This window comes from Schistocerca piceifrons, chromosome X (assembly GCF_021461385.2).
Source record: "Schistocerca piceifrons isolate TAMUIC-IGC-003096 chromosome X, iqSchPice1.1, whole genome shotgun sequence".
In the NCBI taxonomy this organism is placed as follows: domain Eukaryota; kingdom Metazoa; phylum Arthropoda; class Insecta; order Orthoptera; family Acrididae; genus Schistocerca; species Schistocerca piceifrons.
Genome location: NC_060149.1, coordinates 431462201 through 431487515, shown reverse-complemented (window position 1 = coordinate 431487515; position 25315 = coordinate 431462201).

The following is a 25315-nucleotide window of genomic DNA, read 5'->3' as shown; positions in this document are numbered from 1 at the left end:
TGAAGTAAGCTTTCCACTGACCAGATCTCATTCGCAATATTTACAGTAACTTGATTTTGTTTTCCAGTTCTACGTCTACATCAGTAATCCGCAAGCCTCCTGGCGGTGTGTGACGGAGGGTACTTCTGATGCCACTAACTGATCCTCCCTTCCCTCTTCCAATCTCGAATGGCGACTGGGGATAATGATTAACTGTCAGCCTCTGTATCAGCTCTAATTTCTCGAATTTTCTCGTAGTGACCATTTCGCAGGATGTATGTGGGAGGAAGTTATATATTGATCGACTCCTCCCGGAATGTACTCTCTCGAAATATGAATAGTAAACCTCATCGTGACGCACAACGCCTGTCTTGTAGTGTCTGCCCTGGGGTTTGTTGACCATTTCTGAATGTGCTCATGCCGACCGGACGATCCCGTGACGAATCGCGCCGCCTTTCTATCTCTTCTACCCATCCTACCTAGTAAGGGGTCCATATCGATGAAACGTACTCAATAACCGGTCGTAAAAGCTCCTTGTAAGCCACTTCTTTCGTGGAGGAGCTACATCCTTCAGATTCTTCCTATGAATCTCAGTCTGGCACCTGCTTCTTCACTTTCCTAATTGCTTTCACGTAAAGCAGTTATGGTCCCCTACAATAGCTAACATGAACGGTATTCTTACTAAACCATATTGTACTGGGTGAATCCAAACGTTAAATATATATACTTCTGCTAAGCAATTGCCTGTTGTTTGTCTGAGACCAAAACCTCATCAACGGGAAGGCATGAGTGGCCACAGCAAAGGAACCATCCTTTGGTAACAGCAGAAAAAAGATTTTATACTAGAATACCACACATAGGCAACCGTTTAATTTTTAATTTAGAAAAACGTCAGATGTACAAACGCGTGAAATTCTGATTGTAATAAATATTTCACTCCCAGCCTGTGACACGTGGAAGCATATCACTAATTGCTGGGGTTGGCCACCGTTGTACGTACAGAAATCGAGATGTTTCCCAAATGAATCTTTCATTCTGCAGTGAAGAGTATGCTTCTTGGAAATAAGTTACACTGTCCAGTATCACAAATGTGGTAAATTGTCAAAAGCCTGAATAAAACCATTTTGCAGCGCGGACTGCTTCGTACAGGAAGAGAGTCAATGAGGTTCTGGAAGGTACCGGCAGAGATTCTTGTTGACCTCCGATCTTATTGCGTCTTATCTGCGTGTCTTTTACTTTATGTACAGGGGAAATGGGACGGTAAATAGTATTAGCGCGTTCTTAGAATCATCTCTTAAGATAAGGTCATGCAACAATGAAAACTGCTTCCGCACGAATGATGATTATTTTCTAGCTGTCGTTGCCGTCACATGCGTTGGCTGGCTGTGAGACTGCTTCATGCTTACTGGACGAATCAGTCATGAATCGCTCATTTCCTTCCATCTTATCAGTCTGCTCAGTAGACGTGTGTTAGGAATACTGCTATTAAAGACATTCACCTGTCAATTCGGAGGACTTGCCTGAGATCTGACGTGCCGTAGCAAGTCCCAAGGACTTAGTGTCTCTCGAATTTTGCAAATTATTTCTAGTTGGGCAGTGATTCTAAACACACATTAAATGTACTCGCTATTGCGGATATGGACAACCGTCAACTGTAGAATGGAATGATGAGAATGAACAACTGTACCGGACCGGGACTCGAACCCGGATTTCAACGATCGCCTTACAATTTCTTTTACTTTTTTGTGTTTGTTTTTCTTATTTGTTTACAGTGGAATTGGGATCAAAAAATCAATATATGAAATCTTTACACAACGAGAACATATTTTCCATTGAAACACTATTTTAATAGTGTTTCCGCCCGGAATCTAGCCGGGCATATTCTGCGTGTTTTTCTTTTATTACTTATAGGATATGATAACAAGTGGTAATGATGGAACAAATAATAGACATAAACTGCTTCTAGCAATACAAAACAATAATGGACTGCATCCCGCTTCGTGGCCACGTTCAGAGCCGATGATACCGTTGTACCACATGTTTCACCCAGGCACGTCTTCACAACCTTTTTTTTTTTTAGTTCATACATAGGAGAGAAATCAAAACACTTTGAAAAGGAAATAATTCAAAGGAGATTACAATGATATCCTCCGGGCGCTCTTCACGAGGGAAGTAATACGTGTTCTCGAATAAAAAGAGAGAAAAAAATCTCCACTGGTGGGTGAGTATAAGAGCGCTCCTTGCCGGCGCTGCTGCCTCCGGACACGTCGTCTCGTAGAACTGAAGGAGGTAACCGTTTCGTCATGGTCAGTGTATGCCTCTCCATCGTGTTCAACGTCAGTTTCTCATACCCGAGACATTTCAGATGCGAGGGGGATCTCGTAACGCACTCGCCAGGAAATTATAAAGGAGTTGTTAGTATTTTGGGTTGCACACAATCGCCGTAGATCATTCATGCAGGTGGTTCCAGAAGTCCACAACACTCTTCGGGTGGTCGCGAAGCACGTAATGCACGATTTTGGCTCGTATCCGTGTCACCGCATTCGTCTTGGCTCGAAGGTAGTAAGTCCTATCCGGAAAAGGAACAATAGTAAGATGAATATCTTGTTGTTCTAAACGGAGAAGGAAGGAAATTACCTTCGTCACTAGATCCCACACTTCCGCAGAGGGGCGCGCAAAAGACGGTGTGTGTCGTCGTCTCTAGCCTGACGCACTTAACATAACGGGGAGTTTCGCATATTGATGGAGTGGAGGCGAGATCCGGTGACTTGTTAACTATTAACTACCAGGCCCCATGTTGTTCGTATTTCTGTGTCAAGGGTGGTATGGTGAACTGTGCACTACATCACTGGCCATTGAGTTGTGGGGTGTCGTGCTGCCACAGGGTTGGTGTCAAGGGTGGTATGGTGAACTGTGCACTACATCACTGCCCATTGAGTTGTGGGGTGTCGTGCTTCCACAGGGTTGGCCTTGAGCCTGCTCGTGAGTATTCGATAGATGTCTCGCGCTGTCGGCGGTGTACTGGCCGGGAGATCTTTCATCACGTAGCTATATTCAAGAAAAAACACTCTTATATAATGAAATGGTGGTGAAATGTTCTTATCATTACCGGTGCAATTCGGGAAGCTGGTGCCATTTCGTCTATCAAGAGTCCCGACAGACGCGACTGTTGTCTGTCCCACATTTTCACCATAGCGCTGAGATAAAGGGCCACCGTACGGTCGTGAACATGTACGAGCACGAGGCCTTCACTACCAAAGGGTAGGGTCAGGGCATCATTTCAGATCTTGAAGAGTAATCCCGCTCTAACGAAGTAACCAAATGCTGCCAGTATGCGTCGATCTATCGTCTTCGGCATCGGAAGAATCTGTGCGTATTGGAGAATACGCGATGCGAGATAGGTATTTATATAGGCGACCCGTTGAATCATGTGTAAGGTGCGTAATCTGTTCGCTCTGACACCATTCCGGGCGGTTTGGAGCAACCTCTTGAAATTGATGGCCGCCGTGGGCCTCATGTCATTTATAAAAACGATCCCCAGATAATTTATGATGCTACCCGTAGCAGCGCCATATCCGCTGAGCCTGTCCAATGCCGCATTTGTGTCGTTGCCAGGCCGCACTACCAATAATAGGTTGTTTACATACGCCTTGCACTGAAAAGTGTCCCCGCGTCGTTAGTCCTGTCAAGCGCTGGCAAAGGCCACTGAGAAGTTGTTCAAGGGACAACCTTGTCGTATTGATCTCTTAATAGTAAGGGGCTCCACCAGTCGGCCATTGATTTTTTAGGTGGCTCCGAGTAGTAACCGCATCATAGTGGCAATGCAGGGCTGCGGAAACTTCATTTGTGTCAACACTTCCGAAACGAAGGAATGGCTGACCCTGTCAGAGACTCGGTCGAAACCTGTAGATATCGTAGCTCATCGTAGTCGACATGCTTTCACCAATGCGATCGAATCGCGGTATTCACCGAGTGCTGTATGGATGTTGCTGTTCCGCCTGCCGCGCGGAGTGGACGCGCTGTTAGAGGCGCGATGTCACGAATTGCGCCGCCCCTCCCGCAGAGCCGACCGCGGTGGCCGAGCGGTTCTAGCGCTACAGTCTGGAGCCGCGCTACCACTACGGCCGTAGGTTCGAATCCTGCCTCGGGCATGGATGTGTGTGATGTCCTTAGGTTAGTTAGATTTAAGTAGTTCTAAGTTCTAGGGGACTGATGACCTCAGAAGTTAAGTCCCATAGAGCTCAGAGCCATTTGAACCATTTGAACCTCCCGCAGGTGATTCGAGTCCTCCCTCGGGCATGGGTGTGTATGTGTTGTTCTTAGCGTAAGTTAGTTTACGTTAGTTCAAGTGGTGAGTAAGTCTAGAGACCGATGACCTCAGCAGTTTGGTCCCTTAGGCATTCACACATTTTTATTGCTGCCTAGAAATGTCTGCTCAAGTGACACCACGTGATGCAGTATTCTTGTAAGTCGTGCCGCCATCTAAATCGTGTGCCACCTGAAGGTCTTGTTATTCGGATGATCATCCCCTCTGCAAAGGCAGACGGAGGTGGCACATCGGGAGACATTAGTTTGCGGCAGATTTCAGTCCAACAGGGAGTCACCAAGCGTTGAAAGGTCCGATAGAACTCCAAGGAAATTCCATTCGGCCCCGGTGACTTATTGGAGGCCCGCTTGTCTATAGCTTCTACCACTTCGTCCTCGTTAATTTCCTCCAATAGTATGGCCTTCGCCTCTTGATCGAGCGTTTGAATAACGTCCTGTACGACCGGCCTGTCGTGTTCTTCTTCGGTGTATAAACGAGTATATTGATCAACGAAGGCATTTGCTATATCATGTCATGTCGTCGGCTGTGCGCCATCATCCGTGTCAGCTGTTTGTATTAGAGCTCTGCGGAGCCGCTTATGTTCATTAATGACATGGTGCATCGATGGACTCTCGCCCGCACACTGATATAGTGCCCTCGCGCGGACCGCCGCTCCTTCCAGATAACGCATAATATCAATGATTCGTACATTGGTTCATTGTACCACCATCTGTCGTTAAAGAGAGGCCTGGTTGGTATAGTCTCGTAATACCGTGAAACAGAAGTTTAAAGTCTTCCGTCCCCATTTTGAGTGTTCGCGTCCCACCTCAATCAATTCACGCTGTATCGCCGGTTTGGTACATTCCAACTTAAAGTCGTAGCGTATATCCATCGACGCCTGTCACAAGATTTTCAGACTTCTTCAGTAACTTGGTAACACTCTGGAGCTTTAAGGTGGGCTACATTAATGTTTCATAAGCCGTGGCTTCGCGACACCTGCTGTCTTTAGAGGGCGATCCTGCAGGTATATACGGAGTGCTCAGTGAAGTCCGCAGACCTAGTTCAGGTTGGAGGCGGCGTGTCACGTAGACGCAATCGATGGGACTGGCGGAGTGGCTAGTTACATACTTATATCCGGTTCGATCTCCATGGATATGCTCTCACGAATCAACCAACTGCAGATCTTGTACCATTGTTCTCAATTCTGGGCACGAGCTATAACATGTGAACTGATCCTTCGGCGCCAGCACACAACTGAAGTCGCCGCCGAGGATTTAATTAGAGAGCTGTCCTAGAAAGAGCAGGGCTGTTTCTTCCACGAAGAAGCGTATTCGCTATCTTCGTTTGTCCGTGCCTGATGGAGCATAGATGTTGATAAGTCGCACTCCAAGTATAGTCACAGCCATTCCGCGTGCCAATGATAGGTAGGTGACGTTCTGCGCTACGATACCTTCATTAAGAAGTATCGCTATGCCACTACCGGTTTCTGAAGCTGGAGACATCAAGAAGTCTTAACCACAGAGGATCGGAAATTCGTCGACATATACTTCCTCTAAAAGAGCGATATCTGCATCTGCGCCTGTAACATTTCTGCGATAAGACCGTGTTGATCTGTGATCGTATGGTATTAGTATTAACGGATGCGGAACGCATGTTGACGTCCTATGCGTTGTGGGGCGTGCATGTTAAGCGCACATTAGCCTGGTCGGTGCGCTCTACGTCGGTGGTGCGAGTGAGTTTGCTATCGTCAGTATAAAATGGTCTATATGCGGGATGTTGCCTCAACAGTGATTCCCGCAGTTGGAGGCGGCTGCAGTTGGAGGCGACCGGATTTATTCACTCTCAGCAGCCCAGTTCTGTCAAGACGACTCCTACGACTGGACCTTCTCAGCCTCTGCTGTTACGGCCATGCCTTTCACTACTATGCCGAGTTCTGGAACTACCTAGGGATCTGCCTGAAAGATGTCTATGGTGGAGAGAAGGCCTTCACATTCGATGGTATAGCGCAGTTAGTAATCGGAGACCCCAGCACTGTGGCGTCGTCATCGTCTGCCCGTTTCCGTTCATCGTCTCCTGTATGTGGAACGCAAACGTCCGATGGCGTGCAACGTCGTTCCTTTCGTCGTTTTGGTGACCTCTGTTGTGGACTGGCAAGACAGCCAGTCCACTAGGAGGAAGCCGAAAGGCACGCGTTTAAGCTCACGCAGGCTGGCGTGAGGTCTGGAACAGGACAAGGAATTGAGACTAACAAAAAACGTACGTAGCTGCTGGAATAATTAACTTTAATCCATAATTTGGTGAACATCGCTCTTGATGGTACATGTTTTACAGCATCAATAGTAACTGGTAATGGCGCCTTGCAAGGTCGTAGCAAATGACGTAGCTGAAGGCTATGCTAACTATCGTCTCGGCAAATGAGAGCGTAATTTGTCAGTGAACCATCGCTAGCAAAGTCGGCTGTCTAACTGGGGCGAGTGCTAGGAAGTCTCTCTAGACCTGCCGTATGGCGGCGCTCGGTCTGCAATCACTGATAGTGGCGACACGCGGGTCTGACGTATACTAACAGACCGCGGCCGATTTAAAGGCTACCACCTAGCAAGTGTGGTGTCTGGCGGTGACACCAGAACCTCTGTTTGTGCTGTCGTACACCCATCTCCACATCCGAATGCTGTCTGGAAGCCCGGTCATCTTGCAAGTCGGGGACAAATGCGGCCATCGGTACCGCATGCCGGCTGATTTCCATACTCGACTCTGTTCCTGCAACGTCGGACTTCTGTGGCAGCTGGTCAGCGGGGCGCGCCATGTTTGACATCTTGGACGCATTGTCATCCACCTGTGTCGTCTGATCCATGGGGTCGTCCGTCGTTTTGTACTGGGGAACGTGCAAGGGGAACTGTTTTTGGAAGACGGCGGCGGACGAAAGAGGCGTGGATGCTGCAGTGTGTTGGGGTACAGCTTCGCTCGTTGGTACTTGCACTACTCCCCTTTGGACGCACTCTGAGCGTAAGTGGCCCTCCTTGCCACAACCCGAAATTCTTGGTCTGCCCCTGGTAAATAATTATCGCTCTGCAGCCACCAATAAGAAAGTGAGATGGGACGTGCCTTGTAAGCTCGATCCGAACTTGCCTCATCCTGTTAAGAACGAGGTACATCGTAAAAGTGGTCCATTTTTCGGCGACATGGTTGAGGACGTGTCCGTATGGTTGGTAAGCATTGACCACGACGTCTTCCGGAACATCGAACGAAAGTTCAAACACCCCAATAATGCGGAGGCCAAGTCCCGCGCGATCGATTGACACTGTCTCCACGTTTCCATCAGAATGTTTGAATTTTAGCCCAGCCTTATGGCCACGTAGAATTTTATCACGTACCACGTCGTTATCAGTTGAAGGCAAACCACACTGCTCATAGTAGAGAGGTGGATGGCTATCAGGTCCCGTTGGTCTATTCTGATCCCTTCCCGTACGAAGCGTTCAATTTCGAAGGCTTTGGGTCGCGGGAATCCAGTAGCGAAGCTAATCTTGATGGTTGACTTTCTATAGGAGTGAGCCATGTTGTGTCGATATTGTAGTTCCTTGCGAGAAGCACAAGAGGTAAACAATCTCGCGCGCAACGCTCCGCGGCGTGGACGTAAACAGGTGGCTGAGCCGCGCGGCCGCTGGAGGCGAACTGCGTCATTTCGCTATCAGTACACGACACATGGCCAGACCAAAACTTCCATATGTCGCCAACCATGAGTCTATAATCTGTACTCGTTTATCCGTTATGTATATTCCTGTACAGTTGAGACATTTTACTTGAAAGTCGCTTGCCCGGTATCGGCGGATAAATGCCATATTGCAGTACCTGTATTATTCTGAATTAGGATACAAACTTCCTTTGTACATGCACGCATGTCCAAAGGAACTTTGTATCGTAATTCAGAATAACACAGGAATTGCAATATCGTATGATATTACCATTTTGACAGGTAAAAAAGTAAGTCGTGGTAGCAAATCAATAAGAAACTGAGAGAGAGAGAGAGAGAGAGAGAGAGAGAGAGAGAGAGAGAGATAGCTACAAGCTGTGAAGGAAAACACGTGGAAAGATTACAGTTGCACCTAGAGTGAAATAAAAAAGGGGAAACATTCATTTAGGAAACATGGAATATATAAAAACCCCGTTCATACTATGAGGGCGTGCTGCAAAATAATGCCTCCGAGTTTTTTGTGTGAATGCTCTTGAAGCTCTTGAAAGAAAACAAACTTTATTAACATGCTACTTTCAACATAGTCATCCTGGCAACAAATACATTTCTCCCAACACACCGGTTTGCTGATAACGTCACTGAATAATGATTGATTTTGTTGATGGAGCCCGAACCTCATCTCTGCTTGCACAGCGTCATCACCATCAAAGTGAAGTCCTCGAAGCTGTTCTCTAAGTTTTGGAAGCAGATGGAAATCGGATGGGGCCAGGTCGGGAATGTATGGAGGATGATCAACGACAGTGAACCCAAGGCGTCGGGTTGTTGCAGGTGTCGCAGCGCTCCTGTGTGGCTTGCAATTGCCATGATGAAGCACAGGGTGCTCCAAGTCTTAGAATTCGTCGTTTCTGTTTTTTGAGGGCCTAGCAGTAACTGTTTCTTACGCACCGACGTAGCTACGTTACACACCGCAATGTTACTCGCCACAGTTCTGAGCCCTCTACCGGCAGAGGGTTGCAACTTGCGTCAGCGAAGGGGGAAAGTCGGCCGAGTAATATGCATGACGTGTAATACCTCAACTAGCGTTGAGAAGAGAATGAAAAAGTTCGGAGACATTACTTTTCACCTTTACCTCGCATGAACGAGAGAGATAGAGGAAAATTTGGGTAGTGAGAGGAAAAATGATAAAGGATAGAACAGGTTTCAAGGAAAGACATTAACAGTCAGGAGAGCATTAAAAGGAAAGAGATGAAAAGGCGAAAGAGGTAAAACGAAGATAATATAAACACTGAAGGAGCCTTGAGCTCCTACGATTTGATTTCGGAAGGAGATATGATTTGATTTGGCTATGGCTAAGCAGGACAGCCTCTGCACCTTGCAAAGCTCCTTAGCAGCCACCTACTTCTGTCTACTTTGTTTCCCCACACTGTAGCCGCATAAATCATCATAGGTCTTATTACAGTGTTGTATATCAAGTACAGAGTCTTGAGATTTAGACTACTGTGTTTTTGCACACGCTCTTCTAGTTCTGAAAGTAGTACCTCAAGCCTTGGAACATACACGTTGCAGTCACACTAATGTGGCCACCCACATGTCACAAGCCTGAATAACCACCTCTTTCAACGCGGATTCGCAGGAAGGGAGTCAGTGACGTTCTGAAAGGTACCGACAGAGGTCTGAAGCGATGGTGACTCCAGTGCCGTTGCCACCTCAGCTAGATTCAGAGATGAAGATCCACAGCGACAGCAGCCCGATCGAGGTAGTCCCACAGATTTTCAGTTGGGTTTAAATCCGGGGGGTTTAGTTCCTATGGGAGTGAGGACGATTCATTATGGCACTCTTCGGACCATGCACATACACTGCGATCTGTGTGACTCGTTGCATTGTCCTCCTGATAGATGCCATCGTACCAAGAAAAAACAAATTGAATATAAGGGTGGACGTGGTCCTCAAGATCAGTGCCTTGGCCACCTCAGCTAGATTCACAGCTAAAGATCCATGCCGACAGCAGCCCGATCGAGGTAGTCCCACAGATTTTCGGTTGGGTTTAAATCCAGGGGTTTTATTTGCTAAGGGGGTGCGGTCGACTCGTCCTAGCACTCTTCGAACCATGCAGATACACTGCGAGCTGTGTGACTTGTTACATTGTCCTCCTGATAGAGGCCATCGTACCAAGAAAAAACAAATTGAATATAAGGGTGGACATGGTCCTCAAGATGAGTGCTGTGGCCACCTCAGCTATATTCACAGCTGAACATCCATAGCGACAGCAGCCCATTCGAGGTGGTCCGAAAGATTTTAGCTTGGGTTTATATAAGGGGGGTTTAGTTGCTAAGGGAGTGCGGTCGACTCATCCTGGCACTCTTCGAACCACGCAGATACACTGCGAGCTGTGTGACTCGTTGCATTGTCCTCCTGATAGAAGATATCATTCCAAGAAAAAACGAATTGAATACAAGGGTGGATGTGGTCCTCAAGATGAGTGCCTTGGCCACCTCAGCTAGATTCACAGCTGAATATCCATGGCGACAGCAGCCCGATCGAGGTAGTCCCACAGATTTTCGGTTGGGTTTAAATCCGGGGGGTTTAGTTGCTAAGGGAGTGCGATCGACTCAACCTGGTACTCTCCGAACCACACACATACACTGCGAGCTGTGTGACTCGTTCCATTGTCCTCCTGGTAGATGCCATAGTTCCAAGAAGAAACAAATTGAATATAAGGGTGGACATGCTCCTCAAGATGGAGGCGTACTTATGTTGCTCCATTGTGCCCTCCAGAATGGCTTGATCACCCATGGAATGCCACGATTACATTCCCCAGGCCGTAACGCTCCCTCCTTCGACCTGGACTCTTCCGACCATTGTTGCAGGGCCACAGACGCCAAAGGCCATCTGTCCGATGGAGCATAAAACGTGATTCATTTAAAAAGACCACCTGTAGCCATTCAGTGGACCTTCAATTACGGTACTGGGGTGCAGATCCAAGCCTTCGTCGCCGATGAACCACAGTCGGAATGGCTCCATGAACCAGGCCCCTTCTGCGGAGGCCCAAACGTAGATGAACAGAGGAGACACTATTGGTACCCACTTGGTTAATATGGGTGGTAAGTTTCTGAGGAGTTGTCCGTTTCTTCACCTGTACACATCTCCGCAGCTGTCATTCACCCCTGTCATTTATGAGCTGTGGTGCACCAGCCTCGGCATAGCGCCATTTCGCTTTGCACTGTATACTGTAACCACGGCGGCACCCTAACAGTTTACAGACTTAGCCGTTTCGGAAATGGTTCCATTATTGGCCAGAAAACCATTGATGATGCCCTTTCGAAAGTCAAGTAAATCGCTGTGTTTTCGCAATACGACGATGGGTTCACTGTTTGCCGCGTGTAACCCCCATATTGTGACACCAGTCGTCCATGTGTAGTTATTGCACGTTGACGTTGAATAGAGGCGGTGGGCACATTAATGTGAAGCATGTATATTCTTTGTTTGAGGGGTCAATGACTGCCTCGCATCCAGGTTTCTATATCTACATAGATACTCCACCGTACGGCGCGTGGCGGAGGGTACCCTGCACCACTACTAGTCATTTCCGTTCCTGTTCCACACGCAAACAGAGCGAGGGATAAACGACTGTCTAAACGCCTCCGTATGAGCCCTAATTTCTCGTATCTTATCTTCGTGGTCCTTACGCACGATGTATTTTGGCTGCAGTAGAATCGTTCAGCAGTCAGCTTCAAAAGGCGGTTCTAAATTTTTTCAACAGTGTTTCTCGAAAAGACCGTCGCGTTCCCTCCAGCGACTCCCATTTGTGTTGCCGAAGCATCTCCGTAACACTTACATGTTGTTCAAACCTACCGGAAATAATTCTAGCAGCCCGTTTCTGAATTGCTTCGATGTCTTCCCTAGATTCTCCGCTACATCCTCTTCAGGTAAAGTTTCATCGAGAAACTTATGATTCCAGTACATATGCTGGATATGCTTCCTCGTAAATGACAGTAGAATAGTTTTCTTTGGAAGTGACTCCTAGATTCTGCTTTCTGCACCAGTATTGTGCAATGTTTAATGCACATTGTGCAGTAGTTCTAACAGTACTAGCAAATTTAGCAAGTATTACTATGACTAAGTCGTCTGTGTATTCTTGGCAGAAGTAGCCTCCAGTACTTAGTGTTCATTCACCACTAGGTTCCACAATAGTGGGGACAAACCCATCCTTGTGGGCTCTCTCTGAAGCTGTTGATCACCATTTTTTTTTCATTTGTGATAGTAGCTTTAACTTTTTTCTGCTCAACAAGTTCTTAATTGACCTACGTATGGCAGTCTCAATGCAAATATCTGCAGCTCTGACCAAGGATTCGGAGGCTGTGTTGCTGAACGCCTCCTTGATATTCAGGAAGGTGCAGAGGACAATTTCCAGAAAGTGTAATGCTTTTTCAACCATCCCAACAAGTTGGAGAAATCAGTTTTGACGTGATTTGCCTGGACGATATGCGTGTTGGTTTATATTCAGAGGAATTGTAGCTAGCCTCTTTTCCTAACGTCCACATTAACCAGTTTTTCTAATACGTTTAAAAGAAACGAGGACAGAAAATCGGTTTCATATCCTTGGCCTTGATATTATCAGTTCTCCCTGGCTTCACAATGAAAACAACACTCACTGTCCTCTAAGCATTTGGAATTATTCCTTCTTCTAGACTAACTCTAAAGACCCTATGTAGGGGTGTAATTATGCTCTCTTCTGCTTGTTGCAGTAGAGCTGGAAAGATACCATCTGGGTCTGGTGATGTGAACGGTTGAAACGTTCCCACCACCGTCCACTGAATTTTTGTTTTAATCAACAAATTCTCTGGCAGATTACCAGGTCTTCCTTTGAATACCTGTAAACAAGTGCTTCTCAGGGACTGAACTTTGCTCTGTGTTGTCTGCCACGGTGCACTGAGGATCACATACAGCGTCTCATTCGCTACCCCTTGTACTCCGCCATCCTCCTTCCTTAGAGTATCTCGTGGCTTACTTGGCACTATGGTGAGGATTTTGGTAAAATCTGGCACAAGCAGCTGTGTCTTCCACTTCCTCACAGAATTCATTCCAAGGTGATGGTTTCACTTGATCAATCGCAATGTTATATTAGGCAAGGACCTCCCAAATTTTTCCCATTTTCCTTCCCTTCTTGCAAATCTGAACAGTATTCTTATCTGCCTCCTTTGCAATTCCAGGCTATTGTTCCATCAAATTACATTCCTGTTTGTGCACTTCTTGCTATTTGGCAGTTTTCTAAATACGAGGCCATAATGGCAGACGTCACTACGTCCGACCTTTCTTCGAAATCTACTGGATTCCTTATCGAGGTACCGACTTCAGATAAGCGTGAGTAGAGGTCTTTCCCGTATGAGTCGCAGTCTGTTTTCCTGGATTTCCCATAGGCCATGGTCTGTTTAACACCCATTTCCACCTTGTACTTAATATACATGTGGTCAAATAAGGATGGCTCTAGCTCCGCATGCCATTTTTTGACGTGGCTGCTCATTAGAAGAGACGCAAAAGTTATCTCAATTTCTCCTTCTCTTCTTATGTGCCTTAACGTAGGTTTTGTGGCGGCGTTCGTAGCGACAAACAATTCGCGGTAGAAACGGCTTACGAAGTCACCGCCACACTTTTAATAGCGGGCCGACCGGTCCGCTGGAACAGTGAACAGAAAGATGAAAACCCAAACACTCTGATTAAATAAAAGTCGGTACTTATCTTTATTGATGAAGATACAGAAACACAATAGTGAACTCCGTGTCTACAGAGATCTGTCTAGTTCGAGTCGGAGCGGCTAGGTCAGCGTCGGCTGACGACAAACAACAACTCTGCTGCGATGAACACACAACTGACTAGCAAGTACACAATTCGGTGGCGAGTATACAATTGAGCGGCGAATACAGAACTGTCCTAGCGCTCGCGACTCCAGCGCTTAAGAAGCCAGAAGCCAGCGGTGGCACGCGCAGACTTGCGGCGATTTCTGTCTCGCTGGCGCTGCTTATGCGGACGGCGTCCGGACTTTGATGCTGCCAACCTTTTGGCAGCGGGCTCGGGTGGCATTACTGGCTAGGACATAACACTCCTCCCCCCCAAATCACCACACCGTCGTTGAATAATGACGTGGCGAGCGTCGACGGCGGGGGAGGGGTCTGGCCGCAGGCGTAGCAGAAGAGACCGGGGCGGAGACTGTTGTCGGTGGCAGTCCCCGGTCCGCACCCCAGCATTGGCTGCGCGGGGCCTCGGGAAACACCGACTGAAAACCGAGGTCAGGGGGCACGCCTGTGACCACGGGCGCAGCTTCTGGTACTGGACGCGACGGGGCGTCGGGACCCACGAAGAGAGGCAGCGGCTCCTGACGCTGCGTCGACGGCTGCTGAGTGGGTGCCGGACAAGGCGCTGCGGTGTCAGACTCCTTGGGGGTGCCCAAGGAAAGCGGCTGCAGGACAGGCTGCACAGCCACCGCTTGGGAAGGCGGCCCGGCTGAGGGGTCGACGTCCATCAGCTCCGAAGGCGGTGGCGACTGAAGAGGGACCGCAGGCGCCGGAGCGACCACCTGGGGCGCTCCCGGAGGAAGCTGCGCGGGAGGCATCAACGGGACGGGCTGTCGGGGTGGTAGCGGCGACGGCTGCTGCTGCTGCCCCGGGGGCGGCAGCGAAGTCGGAAGGCGCGGCTGGAACCCGCCGCGGACCAAATCTGTGGACAAAGAACGAGCGGCAGAATCCGGGCGGCCAGCGCGGCGCAACTGGTTCTGATGCCTCCTGTGCACCCCAGTAGCACCTTGAACAGTATAAAAACCGCGACCCTGGACACTTATCACGGTACCACGTTCCCAACGACGGCGACCGTGATAAACTCTGAAAAAAACGGCGTCGTCGCGCTGAAAACGCGTGCGATGCTCAGAAGCGGCGGGTCGATCCGGGGGCTGCAACAACCGTAGTAGGGTGCGATGACGACGGCCGTGGAGAAGCTCCGCAGGCGAAGGGCCGTCGCGTGGCGTGGTCCGGTACGACAACAGGAACGTGATGAGGGCCTGCTGACGAGAGTGCGTAGCACGAAGGCGGTCCATATGATCCTTGAATGTGCGTACAAAACGTTCCGCTGCACCATTCGATTGAGGGTGGAACGGTGGAGTAAGGACATGGCGAATGCCATTGGCAGAACAAAAACTTTCAAATTCAGCAGAGATAAATTGTGGACCATTGTCAGACACTAAAACTTCTGGAAGACCCTCCATACAAAAAATTGAAGTCAACGCCTGTATAGTTTGTGCAGACGTTGTAGACTGCATGGGCACAACAAACGGAAAATTACTAAATGCATCTATCACGATGAGCCAACGAGAATTCCAATATGGACCAGCGAAATCAATATGTACTCGCTGCCAGGGACCGGCAGGGCGTGCCCACTCAAAATAGCGTTGAGGCGGAGCAGCTTGGTGTTCGGCACACGACGAACAATCTGTAGACATCTGCGTAATCTGCTTATCAATGCCGATCCATGTACAATGACGGCGGGCAAGCTGCTTGGTGCGGACCACTCCCCAATGACCTTGATGCAACAAGTCGAGGACCTTGGATTGGAGCACTTGGGGAACCACTACACGAAGCTGGTCATTCTCGGTGCGTAACAGCAAAACTCCGTGCGAAACAGACAACAGATGACGTTGCGGATAATAGCGACGAACCACAGGATCCGATATGTCCTTTGCCTTGGACGGCCAACCACGTTGAACAAAACGGGATAGTAAACTCAGATGAGGATCCGTAGCTGTCTCACGTGCCACCTGACGATAATCAATCGGAAAATCCCGGAGGGATTGACGCTCATCGGCGTCAATCTGATGGCAAGAGTCGTCAGAGGAATCGAAGACATCATCCGCAGCAATCGGCAATCTAGAAAGAGCGTCAGCGTTTGCATGCTGAGCTGTAGGGCGATACAGTGTCTCATACTGGTATTGTGATAACAAAAGAGCCCAACGTTGTAGTCTCTGAGCTGTCCGCTTAGGAACTGGTTTAGACGGATGAAACAGTGACGTCAGGGGCTTGTGATCTGTTACTAAATAGAATGGTCTACCATAGAGGTAGTGATGGAATTGTGTGACACCGAACACAATAGCCAACGCTTCCTTGTCCAATTGGCTATAATTACACTGAGCTTTGTTTAGCAATTTAGATGCGAACGCAATAGGACGTTCGGTGTTACCGACTCGGTGAGACAACACAGCACCGAGGCCGAAAGAAGAGGCATCACAAGCTAACACCAGAGGCTTGTTAGGGTCGTAATGGACCAGCCAACGATCATTCAATAAAGCCTCTTTAAGCTGCTGAAAGGCTGATTGGCAATCAGCTGACCACACAAACTGAACATTCTTACGGCGGAGACGATGCAACGGTGCAGCAATCTGTGATGCATTAGGTATAAACCTAATATAATACGTCAATTTGCCAAGAACTGCTTGCAATTCATTCAGATTGCGAGGGGCGGGCAAATCACGAATAGCTGCTAAATGTGACTGGGAGGGATGAATGCCTTGAGCATTAATAACATGTCCCAGATACTCCAGCTCCGTAAGGAAAAATGAACATTTATCGATGTTTCAACGTAGGCCTGCCTGAGACAACACTGTAAACAAACACTCCAAATTACGGAAATGTTCAGCAGGCGTCCGACCGGACACAACAATATCGTCTAAATAGTTGCAACACGATGGCACATTAGCCAGAAGTTGTGACAAAAAACGCTGAAAAACAGCTGGAGCTGACGCACAACCAAAAGGCAAACGCAGAAAACGGAACAACCCCAACGACGTGTTTATGACAAAATACTGTTGTGATTGCTCGTCGAGGGGCAATTGCAAATTTGCTTCACGGAGATCAATTTTGGAAAAGAAACGAGCTTCCCCTAACTTATCCATCAGCTCGTCCGGTCTAGGCAAAGGAAAAGAATCAATGACAGTCTGAGGATTCACTGTCGACTTAAAATCAGCACACAAACGTAACTTGCCAGACGGTTTCTTTATAAAAACTAAGGGAGAAGCCCACTGGCTCGCTGAAACGGGTTGAATAACACCGTTGTTTTGCCAACGACGAAGTTCTTCTTCTACAGGTGCCCGGAGGGCGTGAGGCACTGGACGAGCACGACAAAATCGAGGCTGAGCATTATCTTTTAACGTAATATGAGCGGCAAAGTTCGCAGCACAACCCAGTTCGTCTTTAAATATGTCACTGTATCGTTTACACAAATCGGTTATGCTGTCTTGAGGAACAACAACAGAATTCATTTGCAACACATTGTCTTGGATAGACAGGCCAAACAAGTCAAAACAGTCTAATCCGAAAATGTTTACACTGTCTGTAGCGCGGAGCACTGTGAATGAAACTGTTTTTGTATTGCCACGGAAGGTGGCTGGCACGCTACATACACCTAACACAGGAATTTGTTCTCCACTATAAGTAGCCAAAGAATGTTTTGCCGCTGAAAGTTTAGGGCGGCCAATAGCCGCATACGTAGCACTATTTATGAGAGTCACAGACGCACCAGTGTCTAATTGAAAATTGAAGGTCTTATCCTGGATGCGGAGCTTCACAAATAGTTTATTACACTGTCTCTGGATCGGTGCAGTGGAGGCGGAAGACACAAAATCAGCGCGTTTAGCGCGTGTTCGCTGCGTACGACAACTCGTGGGTTGGGCGGGTGGAACAACTCCCGCTTCACTTGCAGTCTGTACATTACTTTGTACAGCGTTTGAATTACGCTTGGGTCGCATAGCAGAGGGCTGGGTGGGTGGCTTATGGCGAACAAGTTTATTACCCACACGAACCGTGGAAGAGTCTTTAAACGCGACCTTCTGGGCGGGCTGGCTTTGAAGAACATGAATATCCATGGGCTGGGCAGCACTAGAATTGTTCTTGCGTTTACGCAAACAAACAGTCTGGATGTGTCCTTTCCTTTGACAAAAGTGACAAACCGCGTTTCTTAACGGGCAACGTTCACGAGGATGAGCAAGAACACACTTAGGGCAAGACTTAACTCTATCATTTTGCACACGCGGCTGACGAATGTGTTTAACATGACGCGGCCGGCTAGTGTTTACAGTCTGACTCTGCCGGTGGGGCCGCGGGCGTGACATAACTTGCTTAGCACAGGCAATTTGAGAAATACATGGCTGATCTAACTCACACTCAGCATAGTCAAAAGTATCTTGGGCTTCAGTGATGTTCATCACAGTCTCTAATGACGGGTCAGGCAACTTTAAGATAGCAGCACGAATACGAGAATCTGCAATGTTTTGAGTAATAGCGTCTCGTAGCATGACATCACTGTAGGAAGCTCCACACACACAATGAAATCGGCACTGACGGGTGAGGCCCCGTAAATCTGTTAACCACTGTTTATTAGATTGATGTGGCAGTTTCTTTAATCTGAAGAACTTGAATCTGGCTGCTGCCACATGAACTCGCGACTCGAAATACTCAGCAAGCTTGTTAACAACAACGTCATAGTCTAAAGCTTCTGGCTGGGATTCCGGGAACAACTTACAAAGTAGTCGATAGATTTCCACGCCTGCAGTGGAAATTAAATAAAGCTGCCGCTCAGTACCTGTGATTTTGTAGACTGTCATGTGCGCCTGCAACTGCGCGAAATATTCTCGCCATTCTTCTCTTGATGCATCAAAAGCACGGAAAGGTGGTGCTGCCTGTGCTTGTTCCTTTTGTGTTGGAGGATTAGCCGCTTGTTTAGCGATTGCTTCCACCAGACTTTGTATTTGCTGACTCTGTAACAAGATCAACTGTTGTAATTCGGCAGACATAGTGAACACAAATTAAACCAGCCCCCAAAATTTTATCGCTATAATTAGTATAACAAGAAACAAGTTGAACCAGCCCTGCACACGAGTTCGGAAGTCCTCGTCGCCAGTTTTGTGGCGGCGTTCGTAGCGACAAACAATTCGCTGTAGAAACGGCTTACGAAGTCACCGCCACACTTTTAATAGCGGGCCGACCGGTCCGCTGGAACAGTGAACAGAAAGATGAAAACCCAAACACTCTGATTAAATAAAAGTCGGTACTTATCTTTATTGATGAAGATACAGAAACACAATAGTGAACTCCGTGTCTACAGAGATCTGTCTAGTTCGAGTCGGAGCGGCTAGGTCAGCGTCGGCTGACGACAAACAACAACTCTGCTGCGATGAACACACAACTGACTAGCAAGTACACAATTCGGTGGCGAGTATACAATTGAGCGGCGAATACAGAACTGTCCTAGCGCTCGCGACTCCAGCGCTTAAGAAGCCAGAAGCCAGCGGTGGCGCGCGCAGACTTGCGGCGATTTCTGTCTCGCTGGCGCTGCTTATGCGGACGGCGTCCGGACTTTGATGCTGCCAACCTTTTGGCAGCGGGCTCGGGTGGCATTACTGGCTAGGACATAACAGTAGGTCCTCCGCCCCTGGAGATCCTGCATCTCCAGGTTGCTTTCGAGTAAAAATTCAAGAAGGTGCTCACCTCTGCTGTTCTCCACATCAGGTTGTTGGCGTTGGCGTCACAACCAACCAGCCGTTGTTCATACTGCTGTGAGCAGCTGTCTAGCTGTCTCCACACTTCTTGGGGAGGACGAATACTGTGCTCGTAAGGAAGGTAAGCCGAGGCCCATACAATTTCCCTCGTGTTTCCTTCCTCACGTTGCTTCATTCTGATGGTCACTAAGTCCGCCATCGGTATGAATGAAATTCCATTTTTGACATAAATACGTGTTCTGCATTTCCTTAGATTCCTAGCATAAATTCTCATGCACACAGGGTTCTCGGATCAGGGGCACATCCACCACCTGTCTTACACAGTGTTGCAGGTTTATCTGCGACACTTAGTGTCTTCATCTTACCTCTACGGTCGCTTGCGATATCTCCGATTTCCCTGACGATAATGTATGAGAACCCTAAATACAATTTCACGTTATGTTCCCGCATTGCGCTTAGCGATTTTTTATAAACTGCCACCACAAAGTTTTGGTCGTCCGGTACAACTTTTCGACTGATTACCCTCCAGTCCTGTGTGGAGATTTTCTGTTCTCTGCCGCTATTCTCTCGAACTTTTGGAGAAGTATCCTTAAGAAGTTTTGGTACCCAAATATGTACATTTGCAGTCTTGAAGAGGTTTTATTGTGTAATCGATGTTGCTGAAACTTGCCATAATCAACAGTACATTATCTGAGAAAATTCAGCGGAGACGTACTGTGCACCATCGTTTATCTCATCTACCTCTTGTACAGACTCATTTCAAGTCAATATGGGTACATAGTATTTGGAATCGTAAAACTTTTTGTGTCTGTTGTACCTGACCACGAAGCATAACTGATTTTCACGTCGAGAGCCCTCGAAATTCTTGATATTCAGCGATTTTCGAACCGGACTTTCCTCTGTTTGCAGTCCGACTACTGCATGTAAAAGCTACCAAAATAAATCGTGATGGCCACTCTGCAAGGAGATCTGGTCTTGTCTGGCAATTGTTGTCTCGACGCGACGTGTTTACAGTAAACTTGAATTCTCCGCCGTCTCACTACAAGGAAAACTGCTACTGACCGCTTAAAAATTTACGTTGCGTTTATTTCAGACACGTGCTTACCGTAAACAAAAAGACTGTACGCAATCACATCAACAATGATTCATGGACTATAATAACTGTTAAATAGTAAGTTGTTGTGATGAAATACCAAATTTCCTTAGTAAAACACTAAATCAGAGTAAGGACGGAAGACGTGAAATGTGTTGTCAGTGTGAATCCCTGAAACAAACCTCACATTAATTTATTGTTTTTGATGCCGGAATTGTTATTCCAGTTTAGTGCGCATTTATACCAACACATTTCCTATGAATGAAATTTGAAATTTCCTTTACACGTTTTTCTGCATTAAAACTCATGTAAAAGGTTTCGAGCAAAACGCTTCCGGGTTGGAAAAATATTTGAGTGGATGGTAATGACGAAGTACCCATTTGGACCAGTTTTAATCACTACTGACTGAAAAAGTCAACGAGTTTTAGAAATACACATTAGTTCCACACGCTAATAGTTCCTGAGAAATTTAAGAATTATGTATTTCTATCCATCGCGGAATAAAGTGTGGATCAGATATACTTTTACAAACTTTGATCATGATTCTTCACAACAAAAAGGAAGAAACCATATAAACATTTGTTGTATAAAATCTTCGACGTGTTCAGACCGCGCCAGATCGGAGTTAAATGATCTTTCGAATATTATAACCATCGTCTTCGTCAGGAGATAACTGCCTACCGGGAGTGAAGCCTATTTGCTTTACAGCGGCGTTGGGGCTTGACTTTCGTTGGGTGACGTTGCTTGGAATACTAACTTCTATTGGTGTGGTGTTATCACCTGAAGGACGGGATTTGCATGCACCGTTTCAGGAAATCGGCAGCGTGGCACACCATGCCATATTTGAGGGGCAGGAGGAGAACGGAGACTCACCTATCCCATTGTTTGGTTTTGTTACTCTGAAGTCCGCCTCAAGTGCTCGTCTCCAGGCACCGCCCAGATTATAGCCCCCACCTCTATTAAAATTGTTGCTGTACGTGCGAATTCCTACTGCTTGTTTTATTACGGAATCCCAATACCTCTATGCGTGGGAGAGTATCGTTGTTTTCTCAAATTTGATTGTGACCTTCCATAAGGCTGCGTTCCTCTCTCGCTGATTCCTCAAAATTTCTATATTTGAAGTGCCGTCTCCGTTCATTGCACCGCTCGACTACAGTTTGGATTGTCTGCCCTACGTTATTTTCGCCACAGGCACAGACGCAGCAAATCATGAACATCGAGGAAATTTTACAAGGATCACATATAAACATCCATTCTTTTTGGCAACATTAACTGCTATGAAGAAATCTATTAGTTAAGAAACATTTTACAAAGTTCTTATAACCGAAACTCGTTACCAGTGCTGAAAGAAACCTCTGTTTCCTTCTACACAGACATAAAGTCGTCTCACCGTATAGTGTACATCCTTCTAGACATCCTTGGACAGTGTCGAATCGTTTCAGAGCCTTCCGTTGCACACTGATTTAGCATCGCTGCATTCGGATTGCCTGCAGCATAAATCAGATGGTTTAGGTGACCCGCTAAATAATATCCCAAAGAATGTGTGTTGGGGGAAAGTGCCGCAACGGATCTGATCCTCCCTCTATATAATGAGTTACCTTGTTACATATCACACAGTGCATCTCGAAAAATTTGACAGACGTGTGCTGGTGCCTCACCATCCTTATAACTCTTGTCCCTCCTATTAGCAGTGACACCTACTGCAGCAGAATTGGCAGAGTAATCTGAATAAAGTCCTTGACGACAGTCGCCGCGCTGAGAGGTTAAACGGACCTTCGACACAATCAAATGCAATTCCAACCGTCGTATTAATCTTAAACTATTGTTGACGACTAACCTGAAATGCATCATGAGAGGTTTCATCTGACCACAAATGTTGAATGTGAAAATTTGTTAATACATTTCTTCCAAATGTAGCCTTCTCTATAAATCAATCTGAATATAAAACGAATGTGTTATTAGTTAGTGTACAAAATCATCTTTAATCGACAGACGTAAGACACTCATTACATTTTCAAGAACCTGCCAATTGTGTTACTCCTGACCGGACGTATGAGCGTTTCATGGTGTACCTCGATCCACTGTTTTTGATGCTTCGAATCCTGTCTCAGCATCGCGACTGTAAACAGCAGCAAATATTGGATCACTTGGCTGTCTGCGTCTGAAATTTGGAGATTTGTGGTAAGATCTTATGTGACCAAACTGCTGAGGCCATCGCTCCCTAACTTACACACTACTTAATCTAACTTAAACTAACTCCCGCTAAGGACAACGCACAAACCCATGCCCGAGGGAGGACTCGAACCTCCGACGGGGAGAGACGCGCGAACCGTGGCAGGACGACCAAGACCAATCGGCTCTGCGTCTGAAAACTCAGTTCCATACGTTCGTGTAGTCTCGGGTTCGTAATCTCTCGCGCGTGTGCAAATGAGAATCATATCTGCCTAAGCACAAAATGATTATCCTACCAGTGTTAAGCGGAAGGCTTATCAGTATTATTACTCACGCAAAATGTTCAAATGTTAACTTGTCCCCATAGCCCCCGTGGCTATAAAAACAAGTGCATATTGATTTCTATCGATATAATCAGTGATTAACTTAGAAAAGAATTTTACGTTTTTGGTTTCAGTGCAAACTGCTTGCAACGTTATAGTTATTTTCCTCTGTCTCCTTGTGATTTCCAGCATGGATCTATCCCTTGCTCACTGAGCAATCCCCAGTCTTTAAACGATTTTCGTGTTAAAATTCCATGTCTCACAACCATGCCTCAGAACCACGAGGTTGCCGGCCGCGGTGGTCTAGCGGTTCTAGGCGCGCAGTCCGGAACTGTGCGACTGCTACGGTCGCAGGTTCGAATCCTGCCTCGGGCATGGATGTGGGTGATGTCCTTAGGTTAGTTAGGTTTAAGTAGTTCTAAGTTCTGGGGGACTGATGACCAAAGATGTTAAGTCCCATAGTGCTCAGAACCATTTGAACCAGAACTACGAGGTATGTCCAGAAAGTAAGTTGCGTTTATATTTCTTTCTGTGGAAGCACTACAGTTGCAGTTGGGCGCATGTGCGGTATTTCTTTGAGCGAAGGAGAACTAAAAGACATAATTTTGAGTTCTCTGAAAGCTATTGCACCTGAAAGCGTTCCTTGGTGGTAACAAAATTCCACCACGTATAAGCTCAAAGGATGTGTTACCATATGGTTGATGAAAAAGGTGGCTAAGTTTAACGAGGAATCGTGGAGAACTTAAGTGCCTTCAAAATGGCGAGATCTATGTAGAGAAATGGTTTAAGATCTTTATTTTGTTTCCAATAAACAGTTTTTCTGTATCAGAACTCGTTTTGTTTTTTTATTACTAAACCGAACTTACTTTCTGGAAGACCATATCAATAGTACCTACTGCTTGTTAACTTTCCTTTTCAGACCGGGAGCTAAATTTTGAAAACCTATTGCAGCGTATCAAATGCGCTCGAAGTCATTTTTACTCTTCTGTACATTCCTTTTGTACTACATTCAGTAAACTTGTGACATAGCCAGTGAGTCATTTATGGACTGATGTTATCCTACCTCCCGTATTTTCCACCTCCGTAGCTGAGTGACCAGTGCGGCTAATAGACATATAGGGGACCAAGCTTAAATTCCCAGTACTGTCAGGGACTTTTCGTTGGTGGGAGGACTGGAATACGATGCATACAGCCTCGTTAGGCCAACTGAGGAGGCCGCTCGGGGTAGCCGTGCTGTCTCAAGCGCCTTGCCACGGTTCGCGCGGCTCCCCCCGTCGGAGGTTCGAGTCTTCCCTTGGGCATTGGTGCGTGTGTGTTGTCCTTAGTGTAAGTTAGTTTAAGTTAGATTAAGTACTGTGAAAGCCTATGGACCGATGACCTCACCAATTTGGCCCCATAGAACTTACCACAAATTTCCCAAATTTTCCAACTGAGGAGCTACTTGTCCGAGAAGCAGTGGTTCCAAGGGCAAGAAACCCGACAACGACTGGGAGAGCAATGTGCTGACAACATATCCCTCCATACCGCATCCAGTGACGGGAGTGGCAGAGGATGACACGGCGGTCGGTCGGACCCGACAGTTCCATCTATGGCCAGAACACGGAACCTTACCCCTTCTCCCAAATTATTTTTGTAGTGTGGTCGCCGTTATGAATACAGTTACATATCTGGTGAAAGCACTGTACGGGCATTTCCATGCCGAAAGACCTTAACTGTTTGAATGTATATGACATCTGGAATGTTTAATATGGCCAGGGTGTGCGTGATACCGTCCAGTGAAAAATGTGTAGCTGACACAAGACGTGACAGTAAACGGAAGACCCGTAAATCGGGTAAGAATGGTATTGTTGTTTATACAGTATTAATAACTTAAGAGGATAACTTGTGTGATGATGGAAAGAGGGGAGAATCTCAACGTTAATAAAACCCGTAATTTCACAGAAAGGCAGCAATGTGTTGCCAGGAGAAACACTGTTCTTTTTTATGATTTTGTCAACGTAGTGCAGTCTAAGTAACGTGTTTTATTTCTATGAGCGGTTTCCGCCGAATTAGGCCATCTTCAGATCTAAAATACGGAGGGCACGAATGATAGCTATCACTCCACCATCTCTTAACACGCTGAGTTAGTTGTCATACTCTGCATACTGTATTTCAAATATGAAGATAGTGTAATTTGGCCGAAACCAGTCATGTAATAAACCACGTTATCTAGATAGTGCTT